This window comes from Schistocerca cancellata, chromosome 3, assembly GCF_023864275.1.
Source record: "Schistocerca cancellata isolate TAMUIC-IGC-003103 chromosome 3, iqSchCanc2.1, whole genome shotgun sequence".
Classification (NCBI taxonomy): Eukaryota; Metazoa; Arthropoda; class Insecta; order Orthoptera; family Acrididae; genus Schistocerca; species Schistocerca cancellata.
The window spans coordinates 351,077,657-351,100,177 of NC_064628.1; positions in this window are offsets into that span (position 1 = coordinate 351,077,657).

The following is a 22,521-nucleotide window of genomic DNA, read 5'->3' on the forward strand; positions in this document are numbered from 1 at the left end:
TGGTATTCACATTTGCTACTTGAAGTTAAAATCTAAAACGGGAAGATTTTTCTGTTATATAATTATTGAGAAGCCACATCAGCCACTGTAATTTACGACAAGTTAAATAAGTAATTAAAGATAATTGAGGGTCATGTAGACCCTTTTTGATAGTTTTCTCTTTTATGAAACTTAATTTGAACCTAGATTATAGATGTGATATGGCATAGGTCATCCTTCGATCCATTATAGAACTTGGAAACCCATTCAGGGAATATTCGTTCACATTTTTGTTGAGCGCAGTTGGTTTTTGTCATCCTGTATTAAAATATTTCCTTTTATCAATAGTACAATTTATAAACAAGGTTTTGTGGGTAGAATAAAAACTCCAATGGTAAACAACTGCTTTTTCGACGCTTTTTTACCAGCTAACTAAAAATAGGTAAGCCTGGAGCCCCTTCCACTAAATTTAGTTAGTATTAAGATTCTTTTACAGGGAGTGTAGTGGAGCTGACGCTGAAATCATTTAGTATTTGATTAAATCATCGCTAGTCTCACTGAATTCTTCTGAACTCTACATGTCATGTGTGGTCTGGCATCTCCTTACCAGCAACAGGTCCCACGTTAGAACTAGTCAATTCCCTAAAAAACACGCTCAGAGCATCGTTGCGCGAAAGTGGTAGGGAGACACACTTAGAACAGACAGACACCACCCAGAATGTTAGAAGCTGTTAAACATTCCCCAGGATGGTGGAACGTACCTATGTGAAATAGGGGGTTGCGGGCAAGACAGCAGCTGATCGACCTTCCAAGAATACACTGCAGAATGTGCCGCAACCATGATCATCAGTGGTCTTGTTAGCTAGTCAACACCTCACACTAATGTCCTTACAGCTAAAAGAAGTATTTCCGGTGCCAACTTGCTGATTGGTAAAGAGTCCAGCTGTCGCCCATTGGGCCATAGAAATGGCCACTTCTTTTTTCCAACAGAGGTTTCCTAACCTGGCGAAGCATCGGCAGATGGGACACCGGCCTTTTCTGTGTTCGTGCGCGCCTCAAGACCAAGAACACGTTCTGTTTAAACTTGAATCTTTTTATGCTATATTGGACAAATTCTTAATCCTCTCAAAATGACGGCAGCTGAAATCTCTTTATAGATTTCCGTTCCTCCTATGTATGGAATTATTATTATAAGGTTGATTTTATTCATGTAATTATTTACACTGAAGAGCCAAAGAAGCTGGTACAGCTGACTAATATCGTGCAGGGCCCCCGCGAGCAGAAGTACTGCAACGCGACGTGCCATGGACTCGACTAAAGTAGTGCTGGAGGGAATTGACATGATGAATCCTGCAGGGCTGTCCATAAATGCGTAAGATTACAAGGGGATGGGGATCTCTTCTATCAGCACGTTGCAAGAAATGCCAGATTTGCTCAACAATGTTCATGTCTTGGGAGAATGGCGGCCAACGGAAGTGTTTAAACAAAGAACAGTGTTCCTGGAGCCACTCCGTAGCAATCCTGGACACGTGGGATGTCGCATTGTCCCGCTGGAATTCCTCGTGTGCGTCGGAATACACAATGGACATGAATAGGTGCACGTGATCAGACAGGATGCTTACGTACGTCTCACCTGTCAGAGTCATATCTATATATATCAGGGGTCCCTATCACTCCAACTGTACACTCCCCAAACCATTGCAGAGCCTCCACCAGCTTCTGTAGTCCTCTGGTAATATGCAGGATCCATGGATACATGAGGTTTTCTCCATACCCGTACACGTCCATCCTCGAGACTCGTACAACCAGGCAACATGTTTCCAGTCATCAGAAGTCCAATGTCGGTGTTGACGCAGCGTCAGGGGGCGGCGGGTGGGGCAGCTCCACGCATCTCGCCATCTCGGAATCAACTCTCTCCTAACTTCTCCTTACTACAGTTTACCGAAGTTGGTTTAAAAACAGATATCTGGCTGTGTTTTCAACTGACCAATAAGTGTCTCACTGTTAACCTTAAGCTCCGCCTACAAAAATTCTGTCTGTCCAATGAGAAATGTTATACTTTTCGTGAAGGGGCAATGTTTTTAACGTTTGCAACGTTACAGAGACGTGAAAAAGTCTCACGCTAAAACTTGCAGCTGGTGTGGCCCTTTTAGTGTTATCGTAAGATCTATACTGTTCTTCTGGAGGACTCTATCTTTTAATATGGGCTGCGGGGGTGGTCCTGGCGGTCAGTAGGCGATGTGGGTGTCCATCCCTTATCGTAGGGCCTTCTAGCTTAACATGGTTCTGCTCTCAGCTTCTGTTCCCGTTTCTTCCCTCAGAACTGCGTCTGTTTCATGGTGGGAAGTTATGACAAGCATTTAGGCGTTCTTGTGTTAGTCTGTGGTATTCCATTTGCTCCCTCGTTGGTCGTATTACTTTGGTTAGTTTAATGTCAGGATTTATTCGGAGCTATGTGACATACTGCCGGATTTGCTTATCATATCAGGGTTATCATGGAAGATGTTGGATTTGCCTGACACCTGCGACCGAACCGCTGAATCTTTCCATCAGTAAATGGGGTATGTTCTCCACTGACTCGGTTGTTTTAACACCCTACACTGACGGAATGACCCACTTCCCAATTCCGTATGTATAAAACCAATACGGACTTGTAGCTGTCACGCCTTTGCGCTTACTGCTATGTATTTTGACTGTAAATAGCTCAGTCCCAATGGTAAGAGGCAGTAGTGAATTCACGTAGTTAATATTTGAATCCAGCACAGCTGCCACAAGCTCAGCTCACTTTTACTCCACTCCTACCCTCGCCATTGCACCACATTAACTAGGTGCTACGTGGACCTTGCTAAATTCACTTGCGTATACATTTTTGACCGTTACTCGCCAGTATTTACCTAATGATTAGTACACTCCTAACCGGACTATTTCCCTAAGAGCTGTGATGATTGAACGGGTTCGATCCACGGCCTACAGTGCCCTACAGTTCACACGGTAACACTGCCTACCTGACCCACTTAACTTGGTAGTGAGCTTATGTATCCAATCACCACTGCTAGCAGCAGTGGATAATCCTATCAGCACGACGAGAGCAGCAGACTTACCGTCGAATCCTCCTGAAAATACTTATAACTACGGTCGCCAGCTCTGAAGGAGCAAAAGAATAAATCAATTTTTGGGCTCGTTTCAAAGTGAAATGGCTTGAGTTGAATTTAAACTTAATTCTGAATTTTACTATTTCTGATCATTCTAGATGATTCTACAAAGCAAATACTCTCTCAGTTTCTGTGAGTTGGCTTGGTAATTACTACCAAGACAGGTTATGCAACTTCGGTTAACAAAATTCTATCCTTCAACTTATTTAATGATTTTGGATATTACTCTTTGGACCATTGATACAGAATTAGTTAAGTGACTTTACTTGAAAGGTTGCTCAGAAAAATTTAAGTAACTGTAAATAGGCGACTCATTCTGGTGTGACCATTGCTCTTTTCAACATTCTTATACGCTAAAGTATTCTACAACCAAAAGAATTGTAAATGAAAGAGGCGATGGTGGCCTCAGTCTGATTTCACTACACTATGTTTGAGGTTACTACACTTTACAATGAACAACATGCATCATAATTTTACTCATTACTATATTCTGTCCTCTGCACTTGCATAAAAGAAAACTGGTATTCTCCTTTTACATGTATACAAAGTTCGACTTAACAATTGCAAGCAGTCTTGCCTTGGGTAGACGTGTCGGTGCTGGTGGTGAGATGCACGTGGCTAACGCAGCTCTTCACGCCTCATGCCCTTAATGGCGGCTGGAACTACGAGCTGTAGCACTCGTATAAGCTACTGCACGTCCGCCATAAATTCTGGGCGCAGGAACTCTTACAATCAGCCCCAGTGGCATAGAGGCGGCTTCGACAACCATTCGTCGCGTTCTACTCCACAAACGGTGACGATATTCGCCTCTTCGCTGTTGCACAATCACTTTTGCGTGAGCACAGTTACGCACGTCCGATCACGTCAACACTCCCCAGGCCATTCCCTTGTTCAGTCCCTGTGTCTCCAGCTACCCCTAGCTACGCTCGTATCACCAAGAGTGGGGGCGTTCCCCTACCACCTTTTTACCGAAATCATTTAGTATTTAATAATATTTATATTTACTACCCTGGAGTCCATACCAGTCATAATAATTTACTACTAGCGTTTTACAACATTAAATTATACAGTAATGACTTATAATTACCAAGAAAAAGAATACATTTGACTCTGAGAGCTTAGTGCATTGTCTGACAGCGCTAATTCCCAGTTTCGCCAATAGATGGCATCAGGGTGCACTCCCTGGCAGTCTCACACAAGCGCGCCCGTTTCAGACGCGCAGGCTCCAAATTACTGTCAGCCCACCATCATTTCAGTTCCGTTACACATGCCCCACTTCTTATTGAAGTATCTTACAGTGATAATTCAATAAGAAGTCTCTCCTATAATGAATCTGAAATGTTCGATAAGCTTTTTACCAAGGGTTTTCCCTTTCTTACTGATACACCTCGATACTTATATTACATATTTAAAATGAAACACCAATTCTTTCTCTCTTTCCTGCTAAACATTACATAAATGATTTACATATATTCTTTCCAATTTTCTTACTTCTAAACACAGTACACTTTAAACATCTTTTTTTTTAACAAAGTTTTAAATACACTTCTTTTATTTCAGGCAAGTAAAACACACGTTATGCGCCTATTACTTTGTAGCCCGTCCTTTTTACTTTACCTCCTCACTTTTCTACCTCTTCTACAACACTTATTTACACATCTATTAAGGCTTTCTTACAAGCTCAGTCTTTCCCAGTCCGTTTAGTCTCTACTTAAACTAGAAGTTTCATTAGAATACTGCAATATATTTTAGTGAGCATTTACCTTTCACATAGAACAAAAGAAACACAACTATTTACATATGGTTTACTTTAATATTTATTTATACATTTATTTTCAATCTGGTAGAATTCGTGGTTCATACCTTTTGAGATCCACTATGTTTCTTACTCCCAGGCGTTTGCCTGTTAATGGGTACTCTAAATAATAAGCATTCACATTGGGTAATGACACTATTTTAAATGGTCCATTATATATATATTTAAATTTGCTGATCTCGTTATTAATTTCACTTGACTTTTCATGTGTTTTTACAAGAACAAAATCACCTATTTTGAATTTGGGATTCCTTACTTTTTCGTCGTGACGACGAATTCTCGCATCTGCTTGTTTTTTCATCTTGTCTTTTACTAAGTTCTTTTTACTATCATAATCTAATTCAACTCTATTTGGAAATTCTAGTAGGTCTTCTACTAGACTTTTACTTCTTGTCTTTTTCAGGATTTCTTCTGGAGTAAATCCAGTGCTCTCGTTTGTTAATGAATTCATGATTTCTTCGAATTCACTCACATACATGCCCCACTTCTTGTGGTTACTATGGCAGTACGTCCTAAATAACCGACCTATCTCACGCATATATCTTTCTGCTGGATTGCTTGATGGGTGATAAGCTGAGATATGTACCACTTCTACCTGTTTCTCAGTTATCCCATCCTTCCACATTTTTGAGCAAAACTGAACACCATTATCTGATAGTATTCTCTTTGGCTTCCCTACTTTTACAAAATAATCACACACCATTTTATCATACACAGCTCTGGCAGTAGCTTTTCTCAAGGGATAAAGCTTTATATACTTTGAGAAAAGTTCAACTGCTACAAATATGTACACAAAACCCCCCATGGTTTTCGGTAATGGTCCAAAGATATCTACTGCTACTATTTCTAATACTTCATCAGGTTTTATTGATTGCATGGGCCCTTGATTAGTTGCATTTGTTACTTTCGCCTTTTGGCATAGATCACAAGATCTTATCCTCTGTGCTACCCTTCGTGCCATGTTGTTAAAGGTAATGCATTCATCTAACTTATCGGTACACTTCCGTGCACCACAATGGCCATATGCCAAGTGAACATAATCTACCAGCACTTCAGTGTGCTGTTCCGGCCAACATACTCTCCACTTCCCTGGATTATTTAATCTTTGAAGATACAGTACACCTTTATGTATTTTATATGAAGCCCTTATGTTAGTTGCGTCCGGATTGTCAAACTTGACCTTTACTGACTTGAGTGCATCATCATCACTTTGATATCTTCGCATATTCCGACATATTTCCCTAATTTTTTCTCTTCCTTCCGCTTTTTTGAAGTAATTCACCTCAAAAACATCTTCCCTATTCTTTACACTTTCTAGTGTCTCACATCCTTCCGGTAATCTCGACAAAGCATCCGGTACTGCATGTTCTTTCCCTTTAACATACTTGATCTCTATGTCAAATTGTTGTAAAAACAGCGCCCATCTGGTCAACCTGTTATGTAACAATCTGCAGTCCTTCAAAAATATTAAAGCTTTGTGGTCTGTATGGACCACAGTCTTATGTCCCCATAAGAAAAGTTGAAATTTCCTAAAATCCCATACTATAGCTAAAGCCTCCTTCTCTGAAACTGTATAGTTTCTTTCGTACTTAGACATGGTTCTACTCGCAAATGCTATTTGTCTATGAGTTTTTTCCCCATCTATCATTACCTCCTGAAATATGGATACTCCCAATCCAGAATCTGAACTATCTGTTGCCATGTGGAATGGTTCACACAGGTCAGGGTGCCATAACTTTATGTTTTTAGCCAAATTGCCTTTTAGCCGGTTGAATGCTCTTTCACATTCCTCAGTCCATATATACTCACTGTTCTTCTTAAGTAGGTTGTTCAGATGTGGGCTATTGAACACCTGATCATCCACATACTTACGATAAAAGGAACAAAGTCCTATAAACGACTTTAGTTGTTTTTTATTCTTGGGAGCCGGACAATTTCTTATTGCTTTGACTTTGTTGGGATCTTTTTCAATTCCCTCTGGTGTTACTATGTGACCTAAAAACTTTATTTCTTTCTTCACAAACTCGCATTTTTTCAGGTTCAGGGTCATTCCTCCTTTAATTAAAGCTTTGAACACCCTGTCGCATAACTCCATGTGCTCTTCCCATGTCCTTGTAGCAATTAACAGATCATCTACATAAACCGTGATTAGCGAACTAAGTTCACTCCCTAAAATTTTGTCTAATGCCCGAATGAACACTGAAACGGAAGTATTTAGGCCAAATGGTACCACTGTGTAATGGTAGCATTTGCCATTGAATAAAAATGCCGTGTACTTCCTCGACTCCTCACTTAATGGGATTTGCCAGTATCCTGCCGTTAGGTCTAAACTAGTCATGTACTTTACACCATTAAACTTCTGCAAAAAATTATCTATGTTCTCTGGACGATCCAACTCCCTCTTCACTAATTTATTCAGAGTACGAGCATCTATCACTATTCGTACACTTCCATCCTTCTTACCTACTATCACCAATGAGTTATTATATGGGCTAGAACTCCGTTCAATGACCCCACATGAAACCATTTTATCTATTTCTTTTTGAACTGCTTCTTTCTTAGACAAGGGTACATTATATGGTGGTTTAAAGAAAGGTTCATGCTCCTCTACCTCCATGCAGTACTCATAATTTATCACTCGTCCCGGTTTGTCCGAAAATACCTCCTGATTTTCTTTCAGAATTTGCCATAGATCCTCCCTTTGGGCATCAGATAGTCCTTACGTTTTATCCACTACATTTCGAAGGAGTGTCTCCTTATTTCCATCTTCAACTATCTGCCTCACCAGAAACCAATCGAATTTTTGACCTATTCCTGAATCATGATCATCTCTAAATTCTACCCATCTCAGCTGGTTCTCTTCCATTACTCTAGATGATTCAAATGGTATTTCTAATACCGCACTATCAACTTTACAAACTATTATCCCTTTGTCACAATCTATAATTACTTTTTGTTTTATTAACCAGTCAATGCCTAAAATGATCTCGGCACTGAGCTCTGGAACTACTAAAAATGCATTAGAAAATAGCTTGTTTTTTATCTTAAATTCCATCATCACTTGATGTTTAACAGGTTTACTACATTTCCCTGTCGCCCCTATCACTTTAACACCTGTTACTGGCATCATGACTACTCCTCGTTGCTCTTTAATCATCTCAAAAAATGCGTGCAAAATAGCACTTATTTGAGCACCCGTATCCAACAATACATATAAATCGTACCCACATACATTAATAGGTAGGATTGTTTGCATCCTATTGCCCTCTTTCATACTTCCTTTATCTTCCCATAATAAATCCTTTTCCACCGCCAAGTCTTGCCATATTATTTTTCCGGTTTTTTTACTGACCATTCCATCCGGAGGTTTCTTTCTCCTGTTCATCCTAAATTCTTTCACCACTTTTTCCAATAGTCCTTCGTCTAGGCTCTTTAATGCCATCGCGTTCTCATTCGAATCTGTCATGCCTGAACTCTCGGTTGCGGAATCGGAAACTTCCTCTATTTCTTTTTCTCCCTGGATGCTTTCTGATGATTCTGACGATAATTCCTCCTCCTTAGAAATATGACCTTCTTCGGGTTCAAATAATTCTCGCAAATTATAATCCATTTCAATACTTTCCCTTTGTTGGATAGTGCATTCGCCACTCTTACTTTCATTATTTTCCCCTACTAATGGAATTCCAGTCTCACTCAACTCATTTGCTTCAGTACTACAGGGATCACAACACTATTTCTCTTGGTTAGATACACTTTCTCTAATTTCTTTAAAAGAATCTTCATCACAGTCATGTACTCTTGCTGTCACTAGGTACACATCATAATCGGTATGGCTCTCTAACACTGTCATATTCGGGTCCAAATTAATCACTTGAGTGGAAGATCTTTCTAATTGTGCTGGCTGGCTTTTGAGCTGATGTATATATTCTGCATACGAGGCAATTTCTGAATCGGCATGCGTCTCTGCACTATGCCCCTTTTTCTTATCCACCCTTTCCTCTTTAATTACTTCTCGATGCGATTCGTCGACTATTCGTACGAACCTTTTACCATAAGTCACATCACTCCTCCCTTGCCCCTGCCTCTCTGCACAGTTGCCATCCCTACCGACAAACAACGCCTTCTCTGACTCTTCCTTCATCAATTCGTCACTCTGACCTCGAATTGTACTTATTTCATTCACGTGAGCCTTCACATCCGACCGATATTCTTTTCCTACTTCATTTCCCTTAATAATTCCTCCCTGCTCTCTCTCCTCTGTTTGTATCCCTGCATTATACTTCGCAAAGTTTCGTTTATGTAACTGCTCTTCAGGCGAACGACGCACTATCCTACTATAGTACTGCCTACTCCGATCTTCCCTATATTTGGGCCATTTATTTCTTTCCGCGCGCGTTAGGCCCTTGATCTGCGCGGTATTTAGTTTTCCTGATTTTGATAATGCATCCTGTTTCCCTGATAGTGTCCTCTCCCTCGCTGAGAGTTACCTTCTTGACCTCTTCCTCTCATCATGTTAATTTGCGGTTCATTCCTACCACCTTTTACTATTCCATTCTGGTTTCTGAAACCTCGAAACTCTCTAGTTTCACGCCACCTATCTTCATTCTCGATTTTTTCTAAAAATTCATCGAATGTTCGATGAGTGCCTCCTACATAACGCTTTGAATCGTCAGGTAGCTCTTTCCACAACTCCCACACTATCTCCGATTCTGATCTACGATCTTTAAGATACTCCAAACGCTTGAACCATCCTTCACAGTATTCTTTCATGAGCCCACGCCCATGTTCTGGCATTCTGGCGACAACGAATTCTCTCCACAACCTATCTCTCTGTTGTGTGCTCCAGAATTCCTCAAGGAACTTTTCTTTGAAGTCTGTAAACTTCAAATTGTCGATATCCAAATTCAATCCCCAACGTTTAGCATGACCTGCTAAAGCGTCTATTACTAAATTAATTTTTTCTTTATCTGACATGTCTGTTGGTAAGACACGTTCACAATTTTTTATAAAATCCATTGGATGCCATCCACCTTGTTTCTTTTGAGGATCGTATTTTTCCTCCCTACTCAGTATTTCCGATTTTTGCATTACCAATGGGATACCACTGCAGTTAAGAAACGTCTGATTCTGAACTTGCTGACTTAATAATTTTATCTCATTACGCAATGTATTTTCCTGCTCCTGCACACATGCATCAAAACTCAACACGGTATTGCGCAGTGTTTCAATATCAGCTGCCGTTTCTTTAAGAATCTCTTTCTTTAGAACTGGTACTATCACCTGTAATTTACTTTCAATTATCGGTTCTAATTTTTCATTAACCAAAGGTTCCACTGATTTCTCTATTCTCTGAATTTCGGTATCAAATCTTTCCTCTATTTCTGTGACTTTTCTCTGAACATTTGTTATTTCAGCCCTAATGCTATTTACTGATTTGTTTACCTCTGTGATACGTTGGCTTTGCGTATTCAAAATATCTAAATTGGCTTTTATTTTACCAGATAGGTTTTCATCCAATTGGGATATATGACTAGCCATTTCTGCTTTCAAACTAGCATTCCCTTCTTGAATTTGCGCCATCATCCTATTTAACAAACTTGTTAATTCCATATCCTCTCCCTTGTGACTTGCATCCACAGATACATTGGGTTCACTTTTCACTACCTTTGGTTTCACTTCCCGTTCCTCCTGTCTTATGGGTGTGGATTCATCTATAAGATTTTCCAACCCTACAACAGTATCTATGGTCCCTAATTCTGGGTCTGACATTGTAATGTTTTCGTCTTGCTTGTTACTATTCGACTCCATCTTATGCTGCCGTATTTCGTGCCTAATAGAAATGTTTATTAAACCAAGTATTACTTGTTTAACTCCTACTATTGGACTTTCTTTTGCTGCTTTGCAGGTTGTCGTCTTGAACTTACCAATTGTGGTATATTTGTCTACAATAGAATTTTAAATTTAAAATTTTCTTGAAAGTACAAGTTTATATAAAACACTTTTATTGCAGCCATTATTCTACAAACTTGGTTAGTCCTGTCACGGTCGCCACATGCGACCAAACCGCTGAATCTTTCCATCAGTAAATGGGGTATGTTCTCCACTGACTCGGTTGTTTTAACACCCTACACTGACGGAATGACCCACTTCCCAATTCCGTATGTATAAAACCAATACGGACTTGTAGCTGTCACGCCTTTGCGCTTACTGCTACGTATTTTGACTGTAAATAGCTCAGTCCCAATGGTAAGAGGCAGTAGTGAATTCACGTAGTTAATATTTGAATCCAGCACAGCTGCCACAAGCTCAGCTCACTTTTACTCCACTCCTACCCTCGCCATTGCACCACATTAACTAGGTGCTACGTGGACCTTGCTAAATTCACTTGCGTATACATTTTTGACCGTTACTCGCCAGTATTTACCTAATGATTAGTACACTCCTAACCGGACTATTTCCCTAAGAGCTGTGATGATTGAACGGGTTCGATCCATGGCCTACAGTGCCCTACAGTTCACACGGTAACACTGCCTACCTGACCCACTTAACTTGGTAGTGAGCTTATGTATTCAATCACCACTGCTAGCAGCAGTGGATAATCCTATCAGCACGACGAGAGCAGCAGACTTACCGTCGAATCCTCCTGAAAATACTTATAACTACGGTCGCCAGCTCTGAAGGAGCAAAAGAATAAATCAATTTTTGGGCTCGTTTCAAAGTGAAATGGCTTGAGTTGAATTTAAACTTAATTCTGAATATTACTATTTCTGATCATTCTAGATGATTCTACAAAGCAAATACTCTCTCAATTTCTGTGAGTTGGCTTGGTAATTACTACCAAGACAGGTTATGCAACTTCGGTTAACAAAATTCTATCCTTCAACTTATTTAATGATTTTGGATATTACTCTTTGGACCATTGATACAGAATTAGTTAAGTGACTTTACTTGAAAGGTTGCTCAGAAAAATTTAAGTAACTGTAAATAGGCGACTCATTCTGGTGTGACCATTGCTCTTTTCAACATTCTTATACGCTAAAGTATTCTACAACCAAAAGAATTGTAAATGAAAGAGGCGATGGTGGCCTCAGTCTGATTTCACTACACTATGTTTGAGGTTACTACACTTTACAATGAACAACATGCGTCATAATTTTACTCATTACTATATTCTGTCCTCTGCACTTGCATAAAAGAAAACTGGTATTCTCCTTTTACATGTATACAAAGTTCGACTTAACAATTGCAAGCAGTCTTGCCTTGGGTAGACGTGTCGGTGCTGGTGGTGAGATGCACGTGGCTAACGCAGCTCTTCACGCCTCATGCCCTTAATGGCGGCTGGAACTACGAGCTGTAGCACTCGTATAAGCTACTGCACGTCCGCCATAAATTCTGGGCGCAGGAACTCTTACAATCAGCCCCAGTGGCATAGAGGCGGCTTCGACAACCATTCGTCGCGTTCTACTCCACAAACGGTGACGATATTCGCCTCTTCGCTGTTGCACAATCACTTTTGCGTGAGCACAGTTACGCACGTCCGATCACGTCAACACTCCCCAGGCCATTCCCTTGTTCAGTCCCTGTGTCTCCAGCTACCCCTAGCTACGCTCGTATCACCAAGAGTGGGGGCGTTCCCCTACCACCTTTTTACCGAAATCATTTAGTATTTAATAATATTTATATTTACTACCCTGGAGTCCATACCAGTCATAATAATTTACTACTAGCGTTTTACAACATTAAATTATACAGTAATGACTTATAATTACCAAGAAAAAGAATACATTTGACTCTGAGAGCTTAGTGCATTGTCTGACAGCGCTAATTCCCAGTTTCGCCAATAGATGGCATCAGGGTGCACTCCCTGGCAGTCTCACACAAGCGCGCCCGTTTCAGACGCGCGGGCTCCAAATTACTGTCAGCCCACCATCATTTCAGTTCCGTTACACACCTTACAAATAAGACGAGCAAAATTAAACAAGAGTACGCTCTTACGTCCCAATCGGATTATACTTCACTACTCGATACCACAGTTGGTAACCAGTGGAATATCGGATATGCCACGTGGAGGAACAGGGTTGTTTTAACATTGCGAGACAGACTAGACCACACGCAGTCCTACCTGCGCAGCGGTAGGGCGGTGCACTTGCAGGACGATCCAAGCAATGTGCACATCGCCGGCTTCGGACTTGGCCCAAGCGAGGCTTGCAAAAAAGCATTGGCACAACAAGCGAGCCGCTAACCCGTATAAATAACTGCTAACTTCAGCAGAGGTATCAAGCAGTCCGGCAGCACTTAACCACAATAAGAGCGCTACTCCAGGCGCTGGAATGGGATGCTCAGCGAGCAGTCACTGTGAGGGGTGGCCTCCGACTTCAAAACCCATCATCTAGCACCAAGTCCGCCGACCCAGACATTGGTATCTTTCAACTGGTGGTCTGTACCAAGCGCACTCCAACAGCAGCAGGTCTCCTGCCTTGAAGGCAGCCGAGCGGGACCCGAACAGTGCAGCCACTCCCCTCCAGCACCGGCGAGGGCGCGCCTCCACTCGCAGAAATCCAGTAGCCGAGGCTGTCAACCTCTGCAAGTCTCCCGGCAGTCGTCCGCACTGCTGGCACCTACCGCTGGTGGGCTCCCGTCTATCGGCATTCCTTGTGCACCGGTGCGGCGCATTGCTAAGTTCCACTCACCTTGTGATGACGTTCTTCTCGCACGGACGCCTCCTTGAAGCTACTGACATGCAGTTCTCAGTCGGAAAAAGGTATGGAAAAAGCAGCTGTACACATCATAACGACAGGCCTCACTAAAATTGTTTTGTCGGTGGAAGGTGTAGTTCAAATGTGTCTGAATTCCTAAGGGACCAAACTGCTGAGGTCATCGGTCCCTAGACTTACACATTACTTAAACTAACTTATGCTAAGAACAACACACACACACACACATGCCCGAGGAAGGACTCGAACCTCCGGAGGGAGCGGCCGTCCACTCCGTGACATAGCGCCTCAAACCACGCGGACACTCCACTTGGCAAGGAATAGTTCAATGAAAGCAGTAATATGCGTCATATTTCACTCTATTATGATAAGCTTACCTAGACCAGTCACTACCAAGCCTTGCTCAAAACTGCACAAATTCTGAAAATTCCACTCGCACAAATCGTTCATTATTGTAGCCAGTTAATGGTCATTATAAATTATTCTTCACCGAAAGTTTGCAAACTGTTCGTTTCTTTTACAGTAGCTCGCTCAGATGTTGCTATAAGCAGTCTCACGGGTCAAAATGTTCAAGTTCGTAAGCAACACGCCACGTGGAGTTTAGTTACGTAAATATCATCAAATCTTCGGAATTTCACACTTTATGGCACTTCTCGAACATTTTGGTACCGAAATATCATAGTGTTAATAATTTTGAACGGAGCGCATATCAATAGGTCTAATCACTATGAGTTCCAAGCCCCGACTCTACTCACCTCTCTACGGAAAAGAAGTTTCTAGTTCCGAAAATACGCACGAATACGCTAATTTCTGATTGGCAGAGAAACATCGCGGTCAGTCGGAGAGCAGCATTAAACCCGCTTGATGCCGCGCATGTATACAGAGCCAATCAAAATTTGTCACTGAAGCAGAACAGTAAATTACGACGGTTCTCGAACATTCCTCACGTGACCAGTTACTTCAATGTATTTATATATTTTATGGCTTACGTTGGTCCACTTTAGTTAATATTGTTAACTAGGTTCTTCTGTTTTTTGGTGGCCCAATACTTTACCATTCTTTCAGATGGTGCCCTTCTCTCCTCATCCAAAATCACCCTTCCCATTCTCTCTTTGTTGATTATTATTAGTAGTGTGATACGTTTGTACTGAAGTATCTTGAGCGAGTGTATCTTGCCTTTCAAATCCGCCATCGTAATCTATAATTGGATCATGTCCTCATTGAGCACCGCGGTCTATGTACAGCAGCTCTTACTATTCCATAGCTTCTCAATTATTCTTCTGTTAATTCTGTTTTCTGTTGCCCTCATCAAATGTCCTACGAAAGACAGCCACTTCTTTTTCATTGTACTTAACTGGTTCTATTTCTTTATAAACTGTTTCATTTGCAGCTACTCACCGAACTCCGTCTTTTTCGTGTTTTTTTTTATTTATACATGTTCTGACTATCCTCCTTTCTATTTTGAGTACTCTGTCTATTGCTAGAGTGTTGGTTGTTTTAAATATAGATTCGCTAGCGTAATTTACTTGCGCCTATGTGATTATTTCGTAGTGTTTCAGTTTTGTGGCTACTGAGAAGCATTTTTTGTTATATTTGTTGTTGGTAACATGATGTGTTGTAATCAGTTTGTTTATTCTACTCTGCCATGATGGTTTCTCATTCAGGTTGTGTGTTATTATTTCTCCCAAGTACTTAAACTTTTCAACAACTTTTATGTCGTGTTCTCCAATTCTAATTTTGTTTGCCAGTGGCGGTTCTGTTAGCATTATTTCTTTTTTTTTTTTTCAAAATATGTTTCACGGACAATACAGGGTAATTACAAATGATTGAAGCGATTTCACAGCTCTACAATAACTTTATTATTTGAGATATTTTCACAATGCTTTGCACACACATACAAAAACTCAAAAATTTTCTTAGGCATTCACAAATGTTCGATATGTGCCCCTTTAGTGATTCGGCAGACATCAAGCCGATAATCAAGTTCCTCCCACACTCGGCGCAGCATGTCCCCATCAATGAGTTCGAAAGCATCGTTGATACGAGCTCGCAGTTCTGGCACGTTTCTTGGTAGAGGAGGTTTAAACACTGAATCTTTCACATAACCACACAGAAAGAAATCGCATGGGGTTAAGTCGGGAGAGCGTGGAGGCCATGACATGAATTGCTGATCATGATCTCCACCACGACCGATCCATCGTTTTTCCAATCTCCTGTTTAATAAATGCCGAACATCATGATGGAAGTGCGGTGGAGCACCATCCTGTTGACCGTCGGCTGTGGTACGTTTAGCTCCCTGCTTGCTTTATTCGTCGACTTCCGCGGGTTACGCGTGAAACTTGCCCGCACGCGTTCAACCGTTTCTTCGCTCACTGCAGGCCGACCCGTTGATTTCCCCTTACAGACAGGCATCCAGAAGCTTTAAACTGCGCATACCATCGCCGAATGGAGTTAGCAGTTGGTGGATCTTTGCTGAACGTCGTCCTGAAGTGTCGTTGCACTGTTATGACTGACTGATGTGAGTGCATTTCAAGCACGACATACGCTTTCTCGGCTCCTGTCGCCATTTTGTCTCACTTCGCTCTCGAGCGCTCTGGCGGCAGAAACCTGAAGTGCGGCTTCAGCCGAACAAAACTTTATGAGTTGTTCTATGTATCTGTAGTGTGTCGTGACCATATGTCAATGAATGGAGCTACAGTGAATTTATGAAATCGCTTCAATCATTTGTAATAGCCCTGTACTCTTGTCTGTTTCCTGTAATAATTGTATTTGATGTTTGGTTTCTTGAGTGTTGTTGGCGAGAAGGGTGTGGTCATCTGCAAATACTAAACCGTTCAACTTTTTACCATCTTTTTGTGTTCCAATATGAATGTTCTTTGGATTGTACTTGTACCATTACCTCATTGTGTATTCAAGTGCACAATTAAAGAGAAGTGGTGACAAGCCATCTCCCTGTCTTAAATCAGTTTCTACGAACAATGATTCACAAAGTTTCCGTCTGAACTTAATTTTCGAATATGTATTTGTTAAGGTAAGCTTCAAAATTATTCATGGTGATGTCTACAGACATAATCATATGATTTCTTAAAATCTGTGAATCTAATTTAGAGGAGCTTGTGTTGTTTGAGGTAGTAAGCCATGATTAATATCGGAGTAATTATTTGTTTGGCACAGTTTCTTCAAGGTCTGAATCCTCCTTGGTACTCCCTCAGTTCCTTATCCTACTGTTCTTTGGTCCTATTGTGTAAAATTTTGGAAAAAATCTTGTAGGTACAACACAAGAGCGAGATTCCTCTATAGCTGTCTGGATCACGTTTGTCTCCTTTCTTTTAAAGTCGGTTAATTGTGGCTGTGGTTCATTCCTCTGCGAGTTTTTCTGTTGCCCAATTTTTTTTTTTTTTTTTTTTTTTTGTAAAATAATGGGTAAAGGCGTCTGGATTATTTTACAAGCATACTTCACATTACCGCAAACACTTCCTTTTTCCCTCAAGCTTTGTAGTTTCTCATTTCTTTAAGTGCAATTTCTATTTCTTGTACTGTAGATGGGTTTATATTTTCTGGTTTGGTTTTTGCAGGGGTGCTTCTGTCTATTGGTAAAAGCTTTTCAGGTTCATCTCAGTTCAAGAGCTTGTTGAATGCTTCTGCCATGATTTCTGCATTTCACATGTTCTTATGGACTGTTCATCCATCTTTATTTCTCAGCAAAAGTGTGGGAGGGTTGTAATTACGTAAGTGTTTGTGAAAGGCTTTGAAATACTCTCTGGAATTGGTTTTGTAGAAGTTCTCTTCAGTGGAACTTAGTAGCTCCTTTTGGTATTGACGCTTGGTTTTTCTGATAATTTGAGAGAATTTCTTTCTGATGTTTTTGAGCTTAGTTGCATTTCCTGCTGTTTAGTGAGTTTGAAATTTTGTCCATGTGTGATGTCTTTCATGATGAACTTCGTCACATTCAGTAGTCCACCACGAATTTGGTTGACTCACTGGGGCCGATTCTTCAGAACGCTGTTTTAAAACTGGTATTAGTTCCTCGAGGTTATCGGCAACTATTCTATTTTGTGTGTTTTTCTTTTGTCGTTTTTGATTAATTTATTTGGGTTATACTTACTTTTATCTTCAATTGTTCTGTCTTTTTTTCCTTAATGGGGTAAATTTCATTTTGATTTTGACCAAATAATGATCTGAATCTGTGTCTGTTCCTATGAGTACCTTAACGTTTCCACTTTCTTTATGAAAGAATTTGTCCATGCATACATGGTCCAGCTGCCACTCTCGTCTTGTCCCATCAGGATGTTTCCATGTCGTAAGTTTGCCTGACTTTCTTTTAAGATATTTAGATTTAGCGATGAGCCGACTTGTTCTGCACATTTCAACGAGTCTTTGTCCATTTCTATTAGTTTGTTTATATGGGGCCCATTTTCCAATCATATCTCTGTACTACTTTTCCTTACCCAATTGGCCACTAAAAGCTCCTATTAAGATCTTTACGTTGTTTTTATGGACTTGATTCACTGTATGATCCAACTTCAATGTATACTTTAAAAACTTTACATAAAACAATATTTCACATTCACACCTTCATTCACTCTCATATCTAAACAGTATTATAATAGTAATCAATAAACAATCAGAAAATAAAACAAACAGAACTGCAAATAAAAATGATTTTTTTATCGCATCTCAAACATTGTCCGTCAGCTAATGACCTCTACCAGATAGCATAGAAACTACATACTCTCGAGCAGTCTGACACCACCTATCCTGCGCGTTACTCTTACTACACATCTGTTCACATATCTCCAATCTCAATAGGCACGATGCAGAGGCGCTAAGACTCACTGGCTGCCAAAGACACAGCCATCCAATGACCGCCAATCTCCCACCTCGGCATAACACATGTTGGGCTTGTCACGTGGTGAGAGCAGGCGTGGTCACCTTGCAGAAATGCACTTGTAGTAGCTCAACTTTTAGTAATTTGACTTTTATGTTAATTCTTCGAACTGTCGTCGTCTTGCATCATCACAACGATTTATTGCCACAGCCGAACCCTATGCAGAAGAGACTCTTCACCGCAGCATCCATTTCAGATCCCATTCAACAGCATGTGGACTGTCGCTGAACAAGAAAGCAAGTCCTTTACATGATACGGTCTGAATCACACAGCGCCGGAAAAAATTTATTACACCTGGGAAAACTATGTCTATTTTGATCTGATGGCAGCCTAAGCTACCTGGTGGATAGTGATTGTATTCGTAATGGTTTCTGCCAACAGACAGCATAGTGACATACCTACCAGAGCGCCATGTGCGTCTACCTTTTAACAGGGAATGCTCACAGCCAGAAGGCTCAGTGTGGGGCAAATGTGTCAAGCAAGCAGGCAACCACGCTGCAGAGACGCACTCGTGCTTCTTGCAGGCAACTGAGCCAGTTTGAAATGGATCAGATTGTGGCCTTCCGAGTGGCGCTATGGTCCTCTCAAGAATTGCCGCACAAGTTGGAGGTGCTGCGTCAGTTGGGCAATGATGTTGGTATCAGTCATCACGTGAACATACTCACACCTGTAGCTGAGGATCTGAGAGTCTACACACCACGGCCAGGACCGTCGTATTGTAAGGGCAGCTGTGGCAGGCCGTACAGCCGCCATAGCACAGGTAGGAGGGCTTGTCAGCCCAGACGCGAGAACACGGAATTTAGAGAAACGGTTTTTAGCAGTGGCACTATGGTCACGTACTTCTCTGGCCCATTTTCGACTCACGCCACAGTCGACTGGTGTGTTCATAGGATCACTTGGAAGATGCAATGGCGTCCCATAGTCTTCAGCGATGAAAACAGATTATTCGGTATGCAAGTGATGGTCGTTTGTGCGTACGAAGTAGACATGGTGAGCGCTGTGTCGTAGAAAACATTCGAGCAAGATACACTGGCCCCATAATCTATGGTGCTCCTGGAGGGGACGCTAAACAGCGGTCGGTACGTGCAGAATGTTACATTACATTACATTTATCTTTTTCCATGGATCCCTTGGAGAGATGTCTCTGGGGTGAGGAATGAGTCAAAGTTTTTTTTTCTGGTACGTGCAGAATGTTACATTACATTACATTTATCTTTTTCCATGGATCCCTTGGAGAGATGTCTTTGGGGTGAGGAATGAGTCAAAGTTTTTTTTTCTTTTTCCTTTTTTCTCAGATACATGTATATTGTACAATTGTAATGCAGACAGAGGTATGAGCTAAAATCCTTGTGAACATATTCATCGATGGAGTAGAACTAGTTAGCCAACAGGAAGTTCCTTAATTCACTCTGAAACCGATGTTTATCACGTACGAGACCTTTGACACGCTCTGGTAAGTTATTGAATGTATGAGAACCCATGTATCTGATCCTTTTTGTACTAATGTTAGGCTTTTACTCACATTGTTATACACACTGTATCATAATCATGTTTTGCACTATTCTGTGTAAAAATTAGACATGTTGGAAATGACAAAGGACGACCATGAGTATATGTACGTAGAAGTAGTAGTTAGAATACCAAATTTCTTAAAGACGTCTCTGCATGATGATCTAGGACTGACACCATATATAATTCTAACTACTCGTTTCTGAATTTTGAAAATTTTCTCTTTGTGAGAGGAATTTCCCCAAAAGATGATTCCATAACTCATTACTGAATAGAAGTAGGCAGAATAAACTAACTTCTTCATTTTTAAATGACCTACTTCTGCTATCATGCGTACTGAAATTGTAGGTGAACTAAGGCGTTTCATTAAGTCTAGAGTGTGAGTTTTCCAATTTAGGTCGTAGTCAATTTGTAGCCCTAAAAATTTGACACTGTCTACAGCTTTAATTTCATTGTTTGAATACATTATACTTATAGGATCAGGTATTCTTTGTGAGGTACTAAACTGTGTGTATTGGGTCTAGTCTAAATGCAGTGACAACCCATTTGCTGTGAACCACCCATTGATACTTACAAATATGTCATTAGCTGATTCCTCAGTGAGATCGCGGGTACCGTTTTTTATACCAATCTTTGTATCATCTACAAATAAGACAAAATTTGCATTTTGTGACCCTGCATGTGGAAGGTCAAAAATGGTTCAAATGGCTCTGAGCACTATGGGACTTAACTTCTGAGGTCATCAGTCCCCTAGAACTTAGAACTAATTTTGGTCTTATGTCAAAGCGGTAGATGGATCAAAACAAAATGTCCAGACACTCTGTGACCAAAATGGTACTGAAACAGAGGATGACAGACTAAAGGCCGAAATACTAAATGTCTTTTTCCAAAGTTGTTCCACAAAGGAAGATTGCACTGTAGTTCCTTCTCTAGATTGTCGCACAGATGACAAAATGGTAGATATCAAAATAGACGACAGAGGGATAGAGAAACAATTAAAATCGCTCAAAAGAGGAAAGGCCTCTGGACCTGATGGGATACCAGTTCAATTTTACGCAGAGTACGCGAATGAACTGGCCCCCCTTCTTGCAGCGGTGTACCGTAGGTCTCTAGAAGAGCGTAGCGTTCCAAAGGATTGGAAAAAGGCACAGGTTATCCCCGTTTTCAAGAAGGGACGTCGAACACTTGTGCAGAACTATAGACCTATATCTCTAACGTCGATCAGTTGTAGAATTTTGGAACACGTATTGTGTTCGAGTAAAATGACTTTTCTGGAGACTAGAAATCTACTCCGTAGGAATCAGCATGGGTTTCGAAAAAGACGGTCATGTGAAACCCAGCTCGCGCTATTCGTCCATGAGACTCTGAGGGCCATAGACACGGGTTCCCAGGTAGATGCCGTGTTTCTTGACTTCCGCAAGGCGTTCGATACAGTTCCCCACAGTCGTTTAATGAACAAAGTAAGAGCATATGGACTATGAGACCAATTGTGTGATTGGATTGAGGAGTTCCTAGATAACAGGACGCAGCATGTCATTCTCAATGGAGAGAAGTCTTCCGAAGTAAGAGTGATTTCAGGTGTGCCGCAGGGGAGTGTCATAGGACCGTTGCTATCCACAATATACATAAATGACCTTGTGGATGACATCGGAAGTTCACTGAGGCTTTTTGCAGATGATGCTGTGGTGTATCGAGAGGTTGCAACAATGGAAAATTGTACTGAAATGCAGGAGGATCTGCAGCGAATTGACGCATGGTGCTGGGAATGGCAATTGAATCTCAATGTAGACAAGTGTAATGTGCTGCGAATACATACACAGAAAGATAGTTCCTTTATCATTTAGCTACAAAATAGCAGGTCAGCAACTGGAAGCAGTTAATACCATAAATTATATGGGAGTACGCATCAGGAGTGATTTAAAATGGAATGATCATATAATGTTGATCGTCGGTAAAGCAGATGCCAGACTGAGATTCATTGGAAGAATCCTAAGGAAATGCAATCCGAAAACAAAGGAAGTAGGTTACAGTACGCTTGTTCGCCCACTGCTTGAATACTGCTCAGCAGTGTGGGATCCGTACCAGATAGGGTTGATAGAAGATATAGAGAAGATCCAACGGCGAGCAGCGCGCTTCGTTACAGGATCATTTAGTAATCGCGAAAGCGTTACGGAGATGATAGATAAACTGCAGTGGAAGACTCTGCAGGAGAGACGCTCCGTAGCTCGGTACGGGCTTTTGTCAAAGTTTCGAGAACATACCTTCACCGAAGAGTCAAGCAGTATATTGCTCCCTCCTACGTATATCTCGCGAAGAGACCATGAGGATAAAATCAGAGAGATTAGAGCCCACACAGAGGCATACCGACAATCCTTCTTTCCACGAACAATACGAGACTGGAATAGAAGGGAGAACCGATAGAGGTACTCAAGGTACCCTCCGCCACACACCGTCAGGTGGCTT